This window comes from Epinephelus lanceolatus, chromosome 5 (assembly GCF_041903045.1).
Source record: "Epinephelus lanceolatus isolate andai-2023 chromosome 5, ASM4190304v1, whole genome shotgun sequence".
NCBI lineage: Eukaryota > Metazoa > Chordata > Actinopteri > Perciformes > Serranidae > Epinephelus > Epinephelus lanceolatus.
This window is the reverse complement of record NC_135738.1, coordinates 27599119-27617693: the sequence shown is the minus strand read 5'-3', so window position 1 is coordinate 27617693 and position 18575 is coordinate 27599119. Positions and strand designations below refer to the sequence as shown.

General features: G+C 42.6%; 1 protein-coding gene across 2 annotated transcripts in view; it reads left to right on the top strand.

The window, feature by feature from the left end:
• The window catches only part of znf469 (zinc finger protein 469), a 241555-nt gene that overhangs the window by 163383 nt on the left and 59597 nt on the right, over positions 1 to 18575 (top strand). Inside the window, exon 1 of one of the 2 annotated variants that reach the window (XM_078168009.1) lies at positions 10370 to 10622. The exons of the other annotated variant lie outside the window; for it this stretch is intronic. The gene's annotated coding sequence lies outside the window, so the exon portion shown is untranslated. Of the gene's footprint in view, positions 1 to 10369; positions 10623 to 18575 lie in introns of those variants that run through there. 2 annotated transcript variants of the gene reach the window in all.

Below are 18575 nucleotides of genomic sequence, written 5' to 3'. Positions count from 1 at the left end.
CTCAAAGTCTAAGACTTGGGACTTAACTGAGACTTGCTTGACTTGACTTGAGTGCAAAGACTTGAGACTTACTTGTGACTTGCCAAACAATGGCTTGGTCCCACCTCTCCCTAATGTACTACATAAAAAGTGTTTTTTTCGTTGTAGTTGTTTTTTTCAGTATCACGTCTGCAAATGTATGCAAATGAATAATTTGTTTCTTGACTCATTTACCCAAAAAGTTTTCCTTGTAGACCAATTAAATAATCAACTACTCCCACACTGCTACTTTAAAGTAATTGCTCCCAACAATTAAACAAAAATTAGTTGTCCCATAAACAATTAATTGTCCCGTAAAAGACCATGCAAATAACACAGATCAGCCAAGTTTTGGTCATTTCTGTATTCTCCATCGGGTTTTCTATGTCCACAGCATTGTGCCTTGAACTCGGTACCATTATATAACCCCAGATGGTTCTCTGGCGCCTCTGCTCATCTGTAACATGTTCATGAGTCCAGCCGGCATACACACCAGAGCATGCCGACAGTGTGCCTTTGATCTCTCTCCCCTCCTGGGCCTCCTCAAAAGTTTGAGCCTCCTCAAGCTTGTCCAGCCTGGATACATCTAGCTGGATCTCCTCCAGGTCTGATTGGGAATGGAACGCTGCTGATCTAATTTACTGCATCTATGCAAACAATATGTCACCCCAGGGATGAGCTATGTATGGCACTTGTGTGGCCTTCTCAGGTAGAGCTGCAAGCATCCATGAGCACTTGTGCACTGCAGGTCCAAGAGTTGTCTCCCTCTGTAGGCCCCCAGTCTGAAGGAATGCCAGTAGTTGCCAGCTCCTTTCACAGCCTTTCACATTTTGACTCCCAGTAATTCACTCCAAAGGCAGACGAGCCCTTATATCTGTGCCATATGCTACTCTGTGCATGCTCAGATGTTGAAGTCAGGTGTTATTGGGCTTTGGCTATTTGCCTAAGATGGATCTTAAAGATGAGACATTTGAGAGATGCATTTAGCTGTGTAGATATATGTTTACATAAAATACTTGCCAAGTAGTTTAAAGAGAGGTAAACTCATTGGATTATCTTGTGTGTGCATAAACATTTGTGTCTGTTTATGGGCATATGTCTGTGTATACACGTATACAGACATATACGTCTGTATATATGTGTGTGCATATTTGCACAGATCCGTGTATGTGATCCAGGGGGTAAAGGACAGTAAAATATTGTGTTGGCTTTACTCTGTTATGCTCTTGTCGTGAGTCTCAGTGAGAGGAGGTTGGCTTGACTCTCTTGTTTTGGATAATTGTACGCTACCAAGGTCTGTGGTCCCCTTCTCTGTCTCCCTGTGGCCTAGGCTGCAAGAGCCATATTTAGGTTGCACGTCCTCATCCTATCCTGTCTCATCCCCATCCTGTGCGACACACCCCCACAGCGCGATAGGGGGCAGATAAAATGACAGCGAGTGGTCCAGAGGCCAGACTGTAGGTTCCTCAGCAAACTGTACTAGGTTACTACAAGACTTGTCTTGACTTCTCAGAAGCATTCACATTCTTTGTTTTGGACCTGTTTTGTGGATATAAAGTTGCATGGTTTGGTTACGTAAATGTTTTTTAGGAAATTTATGTTACCAAAAATATTTCAGACCATGCTATAGCTGTACTAGTGTTATTTTATTTTTGCAGGTTGTACTCTACTTGTCTGTGGTATTATAGGCCACAGCAGTGTGCTTATGAAACGAGAGTACGTTGTACTTTAGATGGTGCAACTTGAGTGCAACTCATGTTCTGTGCTGCGCACTTGTTTAGAATTCCCATTTTATGAACATCAAGAACTAGGATTGAATCATTTGGAAAGTGAAAGTGAAAAGCAATATAGTGTTACTGGACATTTACAGTCAGGTCCATAATTATTTGGACAATGATACAGTTGTCGTCATTTTGGCTCTGTACACCACCACAATGGGTTTTAAATGAAACAATGAATACCTGCTTAAAGTGCAGACTCTCAGCTTTCATTTAAGGCTTTTTTCAAAAATGTAGTATGAACCGTGTAGGAATTACAACCATTTCTTCACACAGTCCCCCAACTTTAAGGGCTCATAAGTATTTGGACAAACTAACATAATCATCAATTAAACAGTCAGTTTCAATACTTGTTTCCAAATCCTTTACAGTCAATGACTGCCTGAAGTGTTGGACACATAGGCATCATCAGATGCTGGGTTTCTTCCCTGGTGATGCTCTGCCAGCCCTTTACTGCAGCGGTCTGCACTTCCTGCTTGTGTTTTGGGTGTTTTGCCCTCAGTTTTTCAGCAAGAGAAACGCATGCTCAGTTGGATTCAGGTCAGATGATATGACTTGGCCATTGCAGAACATTCCACTTCTTTGCCTTAAAAATGTCTTTGGTTGCTTTTGCAATATGCTTCAGGTCAATGTCCATCTGCACTGTGAAGCATCGTCCAATGAGTTTTGAAGCATTTAGTTGAATCTGAACAGATAATGGTGCCCCAAACACTTCAGCTTTCATCCTGCTGCTCTTGTAAGCAAGACAAGACTTCACTAGAATAAATACAGAGGGTTTATCACAAGATGCAAACCATTGGTTAGCCTTAAAAATGGAAGGCCAGATTAGAGTTAGTCAAAAACCATCTAAAAAGCCTGTACAGTTGTGGAACAGCATACTATGGACAGATAAAACAAAGATCAACTACCAGAATGATGGGAAGACAAGAGAAGGAAGAAGGGAAGGAACTGCTCATGATCCAAAGCACACCACCTCATCAGTGAAGCATGGTGGAGGTACTGTTATGTCATGGCCATGTATGGCTGCCAGTGGAACTGGTTCTCTTGTATTTATTGATGATGTGACTGCTGACAAGAGCAGCAGGATGAAAGCTGAAGTGTTTGGGGCTACATTATCTGCTCAGATTCAACCAAATGCTTCAAAACTCATTGGACGATGCTTCACAGTGCAGATGAACAATGACCTGAAGCATATTGCAAAAGCAACCAAAGACATTTTTAAGGCAAAGAAGTGGAATGTTCTGCAATGGCCAAGTCATATCATCTGACCTGAATCCAATTGAGCATGTGTTTCTCTTGCTGAAGCCAAAACTGAGGGCAAAACACCCAAAACACAAGCAGGAAGTGCAGACGGCTGCAGTAAAGGGCTGGCAGAGCATCACCAGGGAAGAAACCCAGCATCTGGTGATGTCTATGTGTCTAACACTTCAGGCAGTCATTGACTGTAAAGGATTTGCAACCAAGTATTGAAACTGACTGTTTAATTGATGATTTTGTTAGTTTGTCCAAATACTTATGAGAGCCCCCAGACCCCCTGTACCCCAGGCATTCTCAGTGCATGAAACACGTCTTTGTTCCGTCTTTCAACAACAGACAAATCCGGGGAAGTTTCGCAAGTTAACATATTGCCAATATTGCGGTGGTGTCTTTCTACAATACGTGATTAATGATGTTTGAATGCAGCCTGTCCTGAGGTGTGCAGTTTTCTACTTTTAACTTTATCTTTTCTATATAATACATTTGACAATCAATCAATCAATCAATCTTTATTTTCTCAATCTTCAGACTGGAATGGTAATGGAAATGGGAACTGAAGAAATGACATCATAATTTGGGAAACACTAGGGGCAAGATACAAATGGGAAATATAAAACAATTTTAAATCAGTCAATAAATAAGTAAATAAATATGTTAAAATAAATAAATAAATAAATAACAATATAGAAAAATATGCTAATAAAAATACATAAGTAGATAAATACACAATAATGATAAATCCAAAAAAGAATAAAATTAAATTAAAAGCCAGGTTAAAAAGGTGCTTTTAAAAATTATCTATCAACACTCTCTGCGGCGCTCAGGTCTTCAGGCAGACGTGGACCATATTAATGAAATTATGCCTCACCGTGGGTTTTTGGTCTTACTTTGGAGATGATTAAAAGGCCACTACCCAAAGAGCTGAGGGAGGGTTCATAGGATAAAAGCAAATCTGATAAATAGGTTGGACTAAGACCATTAAGAGCTTAATGAACCAATAAACGGATCTTAAAATCAGTGCTGAAGCACAGAGGAAGCCAATGCAGAGACTTTAAAATTGATCTAATGTGTGCTCTCTTTCTCGACCTCGTCAGCATGCATGCACCTGAGTTTTGTAATAACTGCAATTGAGCAATGTTTTTCTCAGGAAGACGAGAAAGTAGAGCATTACAGTAATCAGTTCTGCAGGTGATAAAAGCATGCATCAGTGTCTCTGTGTTGGCTTGGGAGAGAAACAGTCACACTCTGGCAGTGTTCTCAAGATGATAAAATCTGTTTTTGGTTATACTTCTAATGTGGTTCAAAACTAAGATTGGAATCAAAAATAACTCCAAGGACAAGGGTTTTCACCTGCTTGACAGGGTTTTAGTGACAGTTCTTGCAGTTTTGTGTTGAGTGTCTCTTTCTGGGCTTCAGGACCAATAACTAAGACCTCAGACCTTGGTTTTGTCCTGGTTGAGTTGAAGAAAGTTTTCTGCCATCCAGGACTTGATATCTAAAATACAGTATAAAAGGCCATCAATTGGCAGTGATGTCAAGACAGTCAAGACAATGATGTCTAAGAGTTCGGGAATAAATCAGTCCAAACAAAACTGCTTTGCCAGCAAACATTAGTGGGCTAACTTACTCTCTAGGGGCTGCTGTGATCCTCCTGAATAAATTGATTCAATCAACAAGCTGTGGCATTAGTGTTAAATTTAACATTAGTCGCTTTACTAGAGCAACCTAATGACCACAAAGTCAACATCATTCGGTCAGCATCGCATAAAGAACACATACAATGTTGTCCAGTGTTTTCGTTAAACGAGTGACCGTGGCAACTGGTGACTCTTGGCTGGATGCACCGTGGTTGCTTGTAGTAACAGTATCTGCTGAAAACAGGTGCTGTTGCAGACCTCACGTGGGTGTCCTTATAATTAGAACTTTACTTAAATCAATTTTAAATACATATTTATCTGTGTTTTGTTATCTACACCAACCATTTATGTAAGTTACTTCGAGCAACCATGGACGTATTTGGCTGAAAGTTACCAGTTAACATTGTCACTAAGTAAAAAATAATGGTGCAAGATACTTTCAGTTACAATGGCGGCCATGGCTCATATACTTCTCCATAGGGTTTTTCCTTTTTTTACATTTTTCTGTGTGTGTTACTGAAGATCCATGGGAAAAGGCTCTCTTTATCTCTTTGATGATAACTCATAAGATATATATCCATCCAGAGTGGATGATAACTCACGAGATATATATCTATCAAGAGTTGATGATAACTCAAGAGATATATATCTATCCAGGCACAAAGCTCTAGCTTCAGGGAACGTGACCGTTTGGAAAAGAAAGACCTGTTCATACTTCACTCCACTTCTGTTCCTTTTGACACTGCAGAGCTTTTTCAGGTCCTTCATGAGTCATAAAGACAGATATTGAAGTCGCTGTTTATGCACTGTCAGTCAAGTGAAGTCATAGCTAAACTATAGGTACCCCACATAAAACCAAAATATGTAAGTGGCACATGCAGTGGATTTTTGAGGGGCTACGATGTATGCTGTTGTATGATGATGCGTGGCTCTCAAGCCACTGCCTGCATCAACTCATATGCCTGTCTCCTGCGGCGAACGATAGTAGGAGCAGGTGTTACTGGCAAGCAAAGGCTCATGGGAGAACTTTTGATTTTCTTTTCTCTCACTCGCTCTCTCCTTCGCTCTCACATATGCACTCACACAAAAACTTCTCCTTTTCTTTGCCTTTAAGTTAAGTCACCCAGCAAAGAATTTATCGCTGCTGGGCTTGGATTCCAGTCATTATCTGTTGAAATCACCCATGTAACGCACATGCATGCTTTGTAGCTAGAGGGGCTACATTTCTATTTTTCTTCACTTATGAACTCTTTATCAGAGAGGACATGTAGTAATTAATCATTCTGTGACCCATTTTTATTGTCTTCTCTTTGAGATAATGCCCTGTCTTACACAGTTTGTTAAATATATCTTAGTCTGACATTTGTGTACCCATAAAAACTGATGTGTTTTTATGGTTCGCTGTGAACAAGGGGCACTTGATAAGGTCAGAATCATTATGTAGCCTTCAGGCTTTTATCCATAGACGCACCTGCTTGTAGTTTGTGATATTTAGACTGTGAAAATTGACAGAGCAGGTATTCATCAGTATTAGACTGGGAGAGATGCCAGACAAGTAGGTGCTAGACACTGTTTGATATAGAAGGTCTAATAAAATTATTTGGGAGCCAGGGAGGGGACTCTCTGTGTGAGTGTGTGAGGTCAGTGTTGGTCCTATGATTAATAAGCCAAAAAATGCTTGTTTTGTCATTAAAATTTTAAAATCAAGGACATATTTCAAGGCACAAAGCAGACTGATTCATTTTCCAGTGATTTCGCTTCGTCGCTTTTACAGGAATGTTTTTCTGACCCGTGCCATTGTACAGAAAACCTTCCTGGTGATGACTAAATGATTCTACTTGTTGTGAATGTTTCCAAACCTCAGCTTCATGAAATAAAAACCCACCATTTTCCTCATTTTCCAATCACCACCGTCATCCTTTATATTGCCTGTCATGCCCCCTGCAGATGCTCGTAAGCCCCACTGTTGACTGGAATAGGGATGCAGAGTTTCCAGTGAGTGTGTGTATGGACATCGTTCATCATGCTACTCATTTCAACAACATTTCCCCTCACTTCAGGAGCTCTGGGATCATATCCAGCAAAGTAAATAATGATGCACTGAGAGATCATCCAACACCCTAGGTTAGGGGTCATAGAGCCCCCACTCCTGGCTTAAAGGTTCTGTATGTGTCATTCAGAGCATCAGTATAGCAGCAAACCACAATGTGCTATGTAAAGATATAGTGGAGTAATGGCATCCTGACCAGAGAATGAAGTCACACTCCTTCTATGTGTGCTGTAATCAGAGCTTCTGTGTGGTTTGTTAAGCCGACCTGACAGCGCATCTATGTTTGTGTATGCTTGGCCCCGCGGGCTAGCTCATTGCTGCCGCTTTGCACTGCTCTTATAAGACGCTTATTACTGACATCAAGACTGCATCTTTGCAAAAGCATAGCACCCACCTTCAGATTTCAGATGTGACTTAGCCAAGAGACCAGCCCAGTAGGTTTTAGCCACTTTAGCGGCAAGACTCAGTGGACGACAGTGGCGGCTCACTTTAAGTTTACATCATAAACATATTGTAGCGAGGCAGTAACTTATAAAAGGAACATTTAATTGAAGCCATTTTTCAACCACACTCATGCCATAGGACTACAGCAAAACACACCTCAAAGATTTTCAGATGGGTTTAAACACCTGAACTGTGTACAAACGGTGAAAATGAGCTATGTGGCTTATGGAAAAAAGGAACTCTGGACGGCACTCTGTTAGAAGACTCCACTCGGCAGTGCCGGTGTGTATTTCTAAAGCGCTGTCAATCACAAAGGGGTTCAGCCTTTTAGACAATTCCTCCAATCATCATGCATACACCGAGCATCCTCTCCTGCCTACCGCTCCATTAGGTCCCAGGGAAGCTGAGCCTCCCTGGAAGTGACGATTTAGTCGCATTTATCCAATGACCATCTCACTTTTCTGCATGAAAAAAACCTGCTCAACACTGTCTCATAGGAATGCTTGGAGGCTCCGCGTCCGCTGTGCTGACACGAGAATGTATGACAGGGAAGTCGCGTTTGAAAACTGGTGATAAACAGCTGACGTTTGAACATCATAGTCATGATGTGAAACGCATCCAAGCGCACGTTTAATGCAATGTAAATTCTTATTTGAATGTAAATTCAATAGTGCATATTTGACCATTTCTTCTATGAAATTTTAGGGGAAATTCAGCCTCCCTTGTTGTCTCAGAGCAATCGCCCCTGGTGGACAGTGATGTCAGACTGCTGGTCAGTCTTCCACTGTGGTCCAGACTGAAATGTCTCGCAAACTATCAGATGCTTGCCATGGGATTTTGTACAGACAGTCATGGGCCCCAGAGGATTAGATGGAGCCTAATGACTTTGACGATTTCCTGGCCTTTTGTCTTGCACAACCATGAGGTTTTGGTTAAGAGTGAAATGTTTCGACAACTATTGCATTGGATTGCCATGAAATTCTGTGCAGATATTTATGGTGCCTGGAAGATATTCAGATGCTGAATCCTAATGAATAATAATAATCATGATAATGATCCGCTGATTTTCCACTGAGTGCCACCAATTAAGTTATCACTTTAATATCTCATTACCTACTACATGGACTGGCACCAAATTTTCTACCTAAAACTATTAGATGGATTACACCAACACTGTGTGAGCATGCCATGAGAGTTAAGTTACAGAAGTTCTGATACTGACTGTGCATAAGAATGTGCACAGCATATACACAATCACACAAAACCAGGAAGACTGACAGAGACACATACTGTACATGCAGACATTTGGGATATCGGCCTAAATATGTGAACAGTTGTTAAGTCTTAGCACATTAAGATCCATGACAGAGCTGAACCCCTCTTTTGAAATTCTGCTGAATGCAGGAGGGAGAAATGGGAATGTTTTAAACAAGACAAGCGGGAATTGGGAAGACTCTGGGGGAGTGAGGGATGACCATCCAGCCGAGAGAGGAAGCTGTGCCAGATTCTCAAAGACTACACTATGACTCATAGGTCAAGGCCCCCGTGCCTGTAAACAGGATTCTTCTCATAATTTGAGTGCTGAATCACATGCTGCACTCAAACACTGTGTTCTACTTTTCAGTTATAATCACTTTGATTCAAGTAGTACTAATCTCCCAGGGAGTAACGAGAGAGATCGGCAGAGAGTCAGAAACGAAGCAAGGGATAGCAAGCCAGTTATCAGATGAGTAAGGAGAGGGGGAGTGCGTGTGAACAAAGTTAGGCATGTTGAGGATGCGGTTGATGACCATTGTTGTGACGTCCCATTGGTGGTTATAAAGCTGAGGCCAAACCAATGATTGTTATCATCCTGATGACTCTTAAATGTAGGCTAATCTGGTTTTCCAGAACAAACTCCCGTAGGGTTGGGATGTGTTGTGAAAGCTGTTGTATGTCAAGGTCATGGTAAGGGTGTCAGCACAGCTCTGGTTTATCTCTTGATCAGGTTACAAGATGACCGAAGAGCTGGACTGGATAGGCTCTTGTCCTCATGACCCTGTCACTTGCATGCAGCAATGAAGACAATGAGGATACCCTCGTAAATTTAGGACAGGCTTTTGCCTGCGTCTTGGTTAAGTCTGACAGCTTTCCTTGAACAATCCATTCAAAATATAGCCACATTTCTTTTCTTTCCTCTGTGCACTCTCCATTTCCTTTAATGAGGTCACGACCCCTGAGGACAGCCCCTCTAGGTTAGCCCTTTAACGGACACACTCACCAACCAATAAGCATAGTGCATTCCTCACATTCTGGAAAGACAGTGTCAAGGCTGTCAAAAAACCTTGGAGTAAAAAGTGTGTGTGTGTGTGCGTGCGTGTGTGCACGTGTGTGCGCGCATGCGTGTGCTGCAGCAGGGAAGGCAGTATTACACAATGTCACATGCAGCAGTCAGGCATCCACTAGCTGACCTGTGCATTTCTCAGAATCATCTATTAAATACCTTCAGTGGACCCTAGATTTATAGTCTCGGTTTAACAGTTCCTGAAACCAGACTACAGTTGAAGCAGTATGGACTCCAAAAGGATTCCTTCTTTTGCCTTACAGTGAGCTCCTTACCACACACACACACACACACACACACACACACTTTAATGATAGCAGGTGTGTCTCCCTCATCATACATCTGCACACCAGAGCATGAGAGTAAGGTAGTGCTGTGCAGATAGAAAGGCACATACTGCATGAATACTGTGTGTGTGTGTGTGTGCGTGTGTTTGTGTGTGTGTGTGTGTGGTTGTGTGTGTGTGTGTTTGGGTGTGTGGTTGTGTGTGTGTGTGTGTGTGTGTGAGAGAGAGAGAGAAAGAGAGAGAGAGAGAGAGAGAGAGAGAGAGGGCTTGAGAGAGGATTCAGACAAATTTAGATAAACACCGACAGACTGCACCAGGGAGACCAGGGAACTAGAGACGAATATTTTTGCGAGTGCAGAAGCAGAAAAATCGAGAGAAAGCAAGAATTAAAAAGGAGAGAGCAGTTGGTTTTCTGATTGGCAGAATCTCAAGAAAGCAGAAGTGGTTTTAGGAAAACTTTAAAAGCTGCTGGGGGAAAAAGGAACGCAAGAGAAAAGAGCCTGGTAAAGAGAGATCAGTGGAAACAGCGCAGTGGTGAGAAAGTTAAAATTTTAGTGGAGCAAAGTGTTCTAATCTTCTCTCTCCTGAGGGCGTTTTTGGAAGCCTCTCTCATCAGTCTGGGCAGGACTCAGTTGTCCCTCTATGCCTCCCTCCCTCCTCCGTTTTCCCTCTGCCTTAGTTCACTGCAGTAGAGCGTAACTAGAGCCACGCGATGACTACAGGTTGAGAAGTGAGTGAGAGAAAGGGAGACAGAGATCAAGGAGAGGAGAGACTGACACACACCTCACACATTGGAGTTTGGAATCACTGTGCAGCCCTCAAAGGAGAGGTGAGGGGAGGATATCTTACCAGGTTGTGAGCTTTCCCTCTGCATGAGTGTGCATTTGTGTGCATGTATATTTGTGTGTCTGTATGTAAACATGTCTGTAGGTGAGAGTGCAGCCATGATTATGGGTGAATTAGAGCACTGAGCAAGCGGCTGCACGTAGTGGATCTGTTTGAGCAGAGTTTTCTTTGAATCCACCTAAGTGAAGGCTTCTATTCATATTTCTGTTTAAACAATCCTCATGTCAGTGATCAGACTTTGAAGCATGTGTGACAGGTTTGACTTTCCAAGATCACAGTTTGGTGTGTGTATGTGTGTGTGAATCCCCCTGTGAAGCAGAGCAAAAGACACATTGAGAAAGTCACTTCATGAGGGTGCACATGTATGTATCTGCATGTGTGTTTGTTTCTATTTGATTTACCTTCGGTTCCCTAGAGATTTGCAAACAAATTGTTCAGCTGTGTCAGCAGCGGACACCTAGTGAAGGACATAAAGACAGACAGACAGAGAGCCAAGAACTCATCTGGCCACAATATGGGCTGCCTGCACATTTTGCTGTCACATTTAAAATTGCTGGATTCCTTTTGTAAAAGATGTGTATTTGCAACAGACATCAGATGTTGTGACAGTGATGAGAAGCAGAAAACAGATGTAGCAAATTGATGGAAGAGCATCTCTGCAGAATGTGAATGCACGCATGCTTTACTTTGAAATGCCAAGAAGTAGCTGCAGTGGTGGTGTTGCCCTCCTCATACCTGCATACTGTAACACTTTCTACAGTTTGCTTGTACATGTTCTTACAATACGTTCACACCTCTGAAGTTTTTTTTATCTTCTTTGTTCCTAATTCCCCCTCAGTTTGATTTATCTGTGCACTGTGGTTATGTTGCTTTGCTTCCAGCCCACTGGTGACAGCTTACTGCTAAGAGCTTCCAGGGTGTGGCTGAGGGACCTAAGGGTGGGGTTCAGGTAGTGCAGATAGGTAGGTCACCGTGGAATGTTTGAGATTCCTCCACAGTGCTGCCTCTGCGGTGAATACACCCAGCCCCCAACCTGCGTGCCCCCACCCGGCCTCTGCTCCCTCGCCGCCCACCAGGCACTCCACTTCCCTTCCCCTCCCTCCCTATACCCACTTTATCCTCTCTGCCCCGCGACTGGAACCTGCTCAGTCATGCCAGTCTGCCTCCTTGTGCCAGCCTAACTACCACACACATAAAAAGGTGGAAAATTGTCCTCAGAGCTGCCAGGTGTGGCATTCCCCCTGTGAGTGTAATGCTGTATTTTGCCAGGTGTGCCATCAGCATGTCTGAGTTGAGGAGACAAGAGTGGGACTTGGCCTGGGGAGTCTTTGTTTTCTAAACTTGAATCTCCGACTTAGTGATGAGCAACACAAATCCAGCAGCTGCAAATACCAATATCTTTTTCCTGTGATGTATGTGTATATTGCATACTTTCTGTCAGTGTTCAAGATAATTAGCTTAGATCACTATATTCCACCCCCAAGGGAAATGGGAAGTGTAGGTGTGTATGTGTGACAGATTGAACAGCATCAGCAAGGCTATAAACATTTTTTTTTATCACTTGCAATCACAAGAACATAAATAAAAAGTTGAAACTATGTGTCTTTCAGACATCACATTAGAGATCCTGACGTCTGTTTTTCTTTTCAGAGTGCCAAGCATCCATACAAAAAGCCCATTATAAGCTTTTATACCCTGTGCAGTGCTAGCACAATTCAGACCGGCTCAATAAGAGTGATAGTGGCAGGACAATTACAGTGTCACGGAACAAAATTAAAGCAAATTGCCAGATTTGTCCATCAGTCAGCGATCAAAATCATGTGCCCATTATCAAGGGACTAGCCAGGTATTCCCTTGAAATCTTTATAGGTGAACTGATTGATTTATGAGATCGGAGGCGGCAGTGAGGTCAGGAATCCAGGTGTACAACGTTGCGAGCTGAGGGTGCCAGATTCCACCAAGAACAATGGAACGGACGAGGGATGCTTCACATAAAGTCAGAGTGTGCTGGAAACGTTGGCTGGGAGAAACAGAAATCTAAAGGTGTCACTGATAGCCAAGGGAGCGAAACATAAGGCCATTAACGAGAGGAGTGGGGACGATGGAAAGCGAAGGGTGTGACAGAAGAGGGAGACAGCAGAGAAGTGAGAGGGAGTCCTTGTCCAGCTGCATGACAGCAGTGTTGGCCTGGTACATAGAGCTCTTCAATGGCCCAGTAAATGCTTCTAGAATGGAAACCATATCAACGCCACAGACTTTTTACCTCACATTACCTCTCCCCTTCCTGCCCCTGCCCCTTTAACCCGCACACCCTCCTCCCTGCCTCATGGCCTCAGTGGGTCTGCTCTGGCAATGGCATGTTTTTCATTAGTCAATTACAACCTCTAAAGCTCGCCGCTTTTCTCAAACACTCTTCTTTCCTATTTTTGCTCCTTTTTTTCTTTCTAAGGTCCCCTTTCCTTCTGCTTGGTACGATCTTCCCTTTCAGTATTTTTTTCTCTCTGAATCTCCCTACACACTGAAGTTCAGCCCATCACACTATGTTATGAACTCAGTGTTCTTTTCTGTATCGTAGCTGTCACTATGAAAACCTTACTGTCAAACTCCCAATTTATATATGATGTAATTTTAATTTAAAGGCAAGTCAATTCCCGTAAACATTTTCGGACTAAAGCACATACCAGCCTCATGCATTTGTGTGTGCATGCAGAGATGTATGCAGAGCTAGATACACAGTGCATTCTCAAATGTAGGAAAAGCCAACACATGCGAGTCCTCACTCGCTCCTCTGCATTCATCAATGCATACAACAATAGGATACATCAATACGCCTTCAGGGGTTAACATTTGTCAAACATCGAATGAAACCTCAGCTCAAAATGCTTTGACATGCAAAACATTTCCAAAGACAACACTGAGGGTGTTTCTTCAAGATTCCTGTAGGATTTTCTGTGTTGTCAAAGCGCAGTAATCAGGTCACCGCGTCCATGGGTTCATTCAAATAGGAAAAAATAGAAAATATCTTCCCTTTGGCATGGGAATAAACTAAGAAATTTTTTTTCAGATTATAGGCTTGTAAGTACTTGCTGATTAGTTTCTCACTACCAATTACAGTAATATCTGCAGCTTGCCAAATGCCATTATGCAGGTAAGCACTTGCCTGTTACAATGTAAATAATTTTATACACAGTTTTGAATTACAGTGAGATGGTAGCAGCCAAATATTGTGCAATATTACATAAATTAATCTTCAGTGCTAATAGACTCAACACTCTGTGTGTAGCTATATAAAAAACCCTGGCCAACAGTAACAGCCAGAGTGTGTGATGGAGTCTTTTGAAGGATAAACAGCTGAAGGCAATTTGGCTCATTGGGTGTAATGCACAGGACACTGGGTGGCAGGTTATGTGTTCACTCTCTGGCTGAAATGTTGGATGTTTGGATGTTTGTTCCTGTTTTCCTCACTGACGGACATCAGAGAATTAGGCCCGGTCAAACAAATATAGTGCTAATGTAGGTAATTGCAGGAAATCAGAAACAAATGGCTTTGGAGTCCATGAACATAGCTGGAGTGCTAAATCGTACATAGACCCTGACTAAGCATTTCCTCTTGAATAATGTTTCCTCTTAGCTGGAGCAAAAAGATCTTAACCCATTTACTTTGCTCAGGTTCTGGCTGCCATAATCCATTCAACAAACAATTTATATCAGCAGTTAATACCCCCATTTTTTCTTTGCTTTTAATGCCAACTTTAGCTTTTATCAGTTGACATGTCACTGCGGATGGGCTTTAGTTTATTAATGTGCATGTGGGATGTTGATTTTTCCACCTGGCCTGAGTTTCTTTCCATTTCCTCTCATAAGGTCTGACTCAGCTTGTCATAAACCTCCCCAGCAATCTCTGTTTGGATTTGTTTAATGTCTCATTGCTTTGGTTTGGAGTATAGATCACTGGTAATACTGCAGAAGGGATACCTGGTTTCATTCTGTCCTTTTATGTTCTGGCTACTTCACATGGCGAGGAATGATTTAAAACTGTTGACGAACAGATGAGTTATGAGTGAAAAAAGTTCATCCTCTGAAGAGGGAAATGCCTCTCTAATGTCAGGGTTGCTTTTATGTGTTCACGTCCACATGAGTTCAAAACATAAATAATAATGTTTATCTGCACACATGCTCATATTTTTGATTGATGATATTGTTTCAGAGCCATTGATTACTTCTTTCTGTTTTTAGCAAGTAGATATAGCAATAGAATTTATCATATATATGTATATATATATATATATATACATATATATTTATAGTGTGAATGTAAACAAAGGTTGCTCTAAAATCATTTCAGAGTAGGCAGGAACTTCAGCTTCTAGGCCTTTAAACTTTAAACTGTAGCCTTCACTCCTGTCTCAGCACTTTCTCTGTGACCTTAGCAGAGATCCAAGGGTAGGGGTGTGGAGATAATGATGTCCTGTCAACTACCGTGTTTTTAAGCTCTGTTCAAAGGCAAATAACTAACTTAATGAACCAAAATTCCTCCCCGGGAGCTTTAGCCAATCCACCTCTTATATCAGTTTAGTGTTTATTATTCTTGATAGACAAAATATACAATCTCCACCCAGTTCAGTGTGAAGAATGGTAAGATACAAGCTGGACTCCAGATTGCATCCACCACCTCACCTGATTTACATGCAATTCCTTTGAGGTCATAATGCCTCCCTGCAGGGAGGGTCAGCGAGGATGCCAAGAGGGCGCAAGGCCAGAGTTAACACACACCAGGAGTGAAGCACAGCCACTCTCTCACAGTATAGACATATAATGACATATTGTACAGGCACACACAGGCAGGGATATACAATCTTATCCCCACATTTGGTTTCCAACATGAAACAGGATCAGCTCTCACTGTGCTCTAGATGAATGTTCACAAGACACGCCAGCCCCACGCTGTTACCAATCTCTCAAGCAGCTCTCAAGTGAGTGAAGTCTAATCCTCAGCAAACGTGTTTTATATTTGTGAAAAGACACCCACTTTGGCCACTGACATTTCTGCAGTGATTGTCACCTGGGCTTGTGATAGAATGGGATAGGTGGAAGTCATGGGGTGGAGCAGGTTGTCTGACAGAAAATAGGCAAATTCTTTTTGTGTGAGAAGTTCAGGGGAAAAGTCTTCCCAACAGTTCAGACACACTGGGAGTGTGCTTACAAAGCAGAGATACAGCATGAAGGATGAGAGGCATAACAACAACTTTGACCCTCTGGCTGTCATCCTCGCCTTTTTTAATCTTTTTCTGAGTCAACTCAAGGGTACCAGGATAATACGCCATCACTCTGCTCTCCTCTTGTGTTCATTCATTAAGAATGAATAACGGAAACAGAGACAGACCAAAAAAAAAGCATGTAGTGGTGTGCCCAAACGTTCCCATCTTTAGTGACTAATACGACTTAGGTTTCCTTCCGTGTGTGTATGAGTGCATGTGTAAATGTGTGGGTGTGTGCATGTGGAGACTTGTGGTTGCACGACTGCGTCTGTGTGTCTGTTGTGTGTGTATGCATGTGTTTGTCACAATAGTAAAAATCCTTAACTCCTTGTGGTCGCGGCTCTGTGGTCACATGGACTTAATGAACTCACACACACACACACATTCACACGCACGACTCAGAACACCTCGAGGTGACTCCCCATGGCAGGGGGCCCAGTGTGTCACAAAACCACACAGCTGTACATTCCCAGACTCTGAGAGTGGGATTAGATTAGCAAAGTGGAACACTTGCATCTGTAGGCGATGGCTGTGTTTTTCTCTGATTGCATCTCTATGTTTATCCATGTCTGCACATAAACAGGGCCTGTGAGACTCATGGCAGCTCAAGGTGTGTGGGAAGGAAGGAACTCTCGGCACTGGCTGCATTTTTATTAGATTATGTGAATGTTCTCCAGTGAGCTCCCATAGGTCAGCGTTTTATGGCTGCGTAAATGGCTCTGTGTGCCACATGCCCATTTTAGCTGGTATGTAATTTTGAAGTCTTTACACTGAATGGCTTCTTTGATTGGCAGTAAATTATGTATAGCTCAGTGCTACCGTAGTGGCCGCAGAATACTATTTTTTGGGCAGTTTTAATTCTTAATTATAAGAACAAACTTTGGACACTGTAGATCATCTGCTTGCTTGCTGTTTTGTAAAACCTGTACAGTGCTGGAGCAGTTTCACGTCTCTTCTACTGTATGATGTGCATGTGTGCCAGATTTCTGGGCTTTGGCAGCTGATGTGAAAGCTAAATCAGAGTCAGGCTGGCTCACTTTTATTCTTCAGAACCATCCTGCTTGATGTGAGAGTTTGGATAAAAGAGTGAAACAGATGGAGAGTACCATCACAGGCTGAGTTTTTTTTTTTTTTTTTTTTAGTGCGTCACTGCTTGGTATCAATTTGTCCCATGAAATGAATGTCAAACATGGTCAGCAGTAGCTCTGAGGTTGTAGATCAGGAAATTATACCACAGTTGTTTCCAGTGACATTGTGATTACTGGCAATGTGATTGTGGCTGCAAGGCACTCTAATGAGAGTCAGTGTCTCCCACAGCCTCAGGCAGAGCTTCTGAGTGTCGAGGAGGGCCTTAGTGCAGGCAGTATGTTCAGCCATATTTTGGTGACACAACGATTGATTGGAACACACGCAACATTTGTATGGATAATGTGGTTTGTTTCTTTGAACATTCTGATGCTTAATTTCTACCACAGCCACCTTTCAAGACTACAGGACGTGAGTGTTGATGTACGCAAAAGATTCTGGGTGGAGTATCGCTTTAAGTACATCATGGAGAAAGAATGGCTGCAACATTTAGTTCTAGAGTGCTTTTTACGAGGATCTGTGTGTGCTTGTATGTGAGTGTGTGTTAAGCATGTGCGTGGAGATAGATAGCCTCAAGGCCACCGAAAGCAGTGTGTGTGTGTGTGTGTGTGTGTGTGTGTGTGTGTTGTTTTAGCTTAGATAGTGTTGAGTGTCCATTTAAGTGGTGTTGAATGGGTAGTGCGGAGGGTGGTGAGAGTGGGCGTACTGGGGATTAGTCTGGTGTTGATATCCCAGTGAGGAATTGCAAGTCCCTAATAACTGATGAAACTACAACTGACCGTGAGGGCGCTGACTTCAAGTTTGAAGCATTGAAGTGTCGGAGAGTGATCGGTGGGAGATGCACTGGAGGGAGAGAGCAGCAGATAGGGACGTGGTAGGGGGATTGAGTAAGCAGTGATGTGCTGAGGGAGGAAAGAGGAGCAGGATGCCACCATCTGTTAGCCACATGCACACCCCACAGCAGTCACATAAATCTCAGCCGAGCTCAGCAATGCAAGGCTGCATTCCGCCAGGCTAAACGTGCACTGGCTAGCTACCTCCACAGAAATGTGCGGCTCATGTGACGTACAGATCCAAGCCATACATTCAGCACATATACTGTAGCAAAAGGCGGTGAGATGAAACACAACAGATAGACCAGGCGACTGCATTGATTTGGGAGAACTGTGAGAAAACGTCTCCAGTGGGAAATTGTGATATTGATGCGTTGCTGTAAATTTAATCATCAGATTGCCAGTGTTGAGAGAATTAAGACAAAACTTGGTAGAACAGTTGCATAATCTTTCTAAATGTGCTACTGTCACAGTATACGCTTGAATTATAGCTCCAAACTATTGGCTTGAAATCTGTAGGAAAAATACCGCAGTTAGGCAATGGTTGATTTAAAAGTTGTTTATAAAGGCAACGTTCTTCTGTTCTTCTGGTGTGGTCCCTTGGCCCTCCACTACACTAGGAACAGTGGATGTGCAAATACACAGGGCACACGCACACACACACAGAGTTACAGGTCACCAAGGTCAAAGTCAAGCTCAGGAATGGGAATGTGTGGATGAGTGGGGTGTTCGTGTGCTGTAAAGAGAGGCTGGAGACTT